Here is a 2702-nt window from a genome sequence, read left to right as displayed (position 1 = left end):
TTAGTTCATGTTTATCATTCTAAACATGGACTAAAGTTTAGTTTAGTTTAGTTCATCTTTTATCGCACACTCCCACGAGCGTGACAAGAGAACGCCTTGCCAGCCCCCGCCGTTAGCGTGGCAGCAGCGGTCAGCACCATATAAATTTGCCCTCCTTTCATGAACGGCCCGGCCCGGCCCGGTCCAATACGGCGGTCCACGTGAAACAGCCCAATCTGACTCCTCAGTCCTGACCTGACACCAAAATTACTGCGAATTAATTGCATGTCCACATGCCCCATCCAACACGATACACGACGACGTGGCCGTCACATCCATCTCCCGAGGAAAGCACCCCGTTTCCCACTGCCACGAGCTGCAAACCTGCAAAAGCCCATGTCGTCGTCAGGCCCGAGGCGAAGGGGGAGCCCAGCTCTGCCTCTTGCCTGACCCAACGAGCTCGCTCGCGCACTCCCAGAGTGCAGGGCAAGTGCAGCCAGTCCAGTCCACTGCTCCCACTCCCACCTGTCGCCGTCGCCACCGCTATCATCCAGCTCCCCGAAACCCGCAAAAAACAACTACCACCTCCCGACTACGCGCGGCGCGCACGCTCGCCTCCCGAGGATGGTCGCCTCCGGCCGCAAGCGCTCCCGCCGCGCGCCCATTGCGGCGCCATCGTCTCCACCGCCTCCGCCGCCGCCGGCTCCGCAGTCGCCGCCGCAGCTGACGTCGCTGCTGGCGCTGCTCGCCTCGTCCGTCACCCTAGCACTGCGGTTTGCGTCCGACCGCGACCTCCTGCTGCGCCCGTCCCAGACGCTGGAGCTGGACCCGCTCCTCCTCTCCGCGGCGCGCGCCGTGTCCCGCCTCCTGGCGCAGCTCCCGCTCCACCTCCAGACGCTCACGCTCACATCCCTCTCGCTGTCCCCGCCCACGCCGTCGCCGCCGCTGCCCTCCTCCTGGTTCCTCCGCCTCCTCTCCTCCCCTTCCCTCCCGGACTCCGCCTGGCGCGACGCGTTCCACATGTCCAAGCCCGCTTTCTTCCAGCTCTTCCACGCCCTCGCGCTCCCGGCGCCCGCCGCGTCGTCCTCGTCCTCGTCCCTCGCGCTGCCGCCCGACCACAAGCTCGGCGCCGCGCTGTTCCGCCTCGCCCACGCCGCGCCCGCGCGCGCCGCTTCGGCCTCCCGTCCCCCGCCGTCGCCGCGCGCGCCTTCTACGAGGTCTGCCGCGCGATCGCCGAACGCCTCTCCATGCTGCTCGACCTCGCCGCGCCCGACCGGATCGCGCGCGCCGTGCCGGGGTTCTGCGCGCTCTCGCTGCCCAACTGCTGCGGCACGCTCGGGTACACGCGGTTCGGGGAGGCGGCCATCGCGCAGGCGCTGGTCGACGCCGAGGGCCGCTTCCTCGACGTCTCCGTCGGGTGGGACCCGGAGATGGCGCCGGCGGAAATCCTCCCACGGACGAAGCTGTACACCTCCCAGTCCATGGTGCTCGCCAATGCGCCTCAGGGCGAGCTCATCGGTGGCTCGGTGCCGCGCTACTTCTTGGGGCCTGCTTGCTGCCCGCTGCTCCCCTGGCTTGTGACACCGTACAAGCATGTGGTGGATGCCACTGATGACTTATCCAAAGAGAGCATCTTCAACCATGTGCACGCGCACGGGCAGCAGGTGGTGAAGAATGCCTTTGGCCGTGTGCGGGCACGGTGGCGGCTTCTGGAGGAATGCTGGAAGGGCGAGTGCCAAGTGGCACTGCCGTATGTTGTGGTTGCTGGTTGTCTGCTCCACAATTTTCTCCTCCAATGCGGCGAGCCGATGACTGCAGAGACTCAACGGAATGGTGATGCTGATGTGTTTGTGGACTTTGAGGGCGAGAAGGATAAGGAGGGGGAGAGAATCAGGGATGTTCTTGCTGCACATTTGAGCTTGGTAAGCCGAAATCAATGAAGAGTGTATATAGGAGTCTGTAGTCAGTCCCCAGCATCTGGAATGCTGATGTATGTATGTATCTCATGCCATCTTCAGCTGCTTTAATCTAATGCTCTACTGTTCTCAGTTCACTAGCCAACTGCTAACTTTCTGTGTGGCACTAAAAATTGGTGACATGCCTGATGCTGGTAGTCTCATTCTCATGCAGCTTCATCTTCTGGTTCTGGAAGTTATTCATCGTGCCTTAAATAACCATAACTTATACCTTCACTAACGCTTTATTCTGCTTAGCATTTCAGCTTTTGCTTAGCATGATATACATTTGATTTCAGCATATGGTATCAGCTGTTTTAGTCATTCCTGCACAGAGATCGGCCGACACTCTTGTTGAGAATATATTCCATGTGCCTTTGCGACACCTTTCCATTTAAAGAGCGGATTTGGCGCCCAGCACCCTCCTTATCTGGACAGTTGCATATGGTCGACATGTATCGTTTTAATGGATGTTGGGTTCACGGTGCTAGGGTGAAAATTTATTTACAGCACAACTGTTACAATTTTGCACCGCCCAGTAGATTTGTTTCATGATGGAATGGGAAGGAGCTTGCATCTGATTTAGGCAGAAACTTCCATATCATAGCAGATTCTTCAAACATTTCCCCACTTAGTTTCTGAGTTCATTTGCAAAACTAATGCATCATTCCAATTTATAGGAGATTGAATTTTAATCAGCAAAGAAAATGGAATACAGGCTTTGTGCGAACTGAAAAATTATGCTAGAATGGCATGGACTCCTCGCTA

At 58.0% G+C, this 2702-nt stretch overlaps 1 pseudogene; it reads left to right on the top strand.

The window, feature by feature from the left end:
• The first annotated feature begins 498 nt into the window (after positions 1 to 498).
• LOC136494953 (protein ANTAGONIST OF LIKE HETEROCHROMATIN PROTEIN 1-like) lies at positions 499 to 2032 on the top strand (annotated as a pseudogene).
• The last annotated feature ends 670 nt before the right edge of the window (positions 2033 to 2702 follow it).

The sequence above is a fragment of the Miscanthus floridulus genome, chromosome 11 (assembly GCF_019320115.1).
Source record: "Miscanthus floridulus cultivar M001 chromosome 11, ASM1932011v1, whole genome shotgun sequence".
Taxonomy (NCBI): Eukaryota; Viridiplantae; Streptophyta; class Magnoliopsida; order Poales; family Poaceae; genus Miscanthus; species Miscanthus floridulus.
This window is presented reverse-complemented; position numbering and strand designations above follow the sequence as displayed.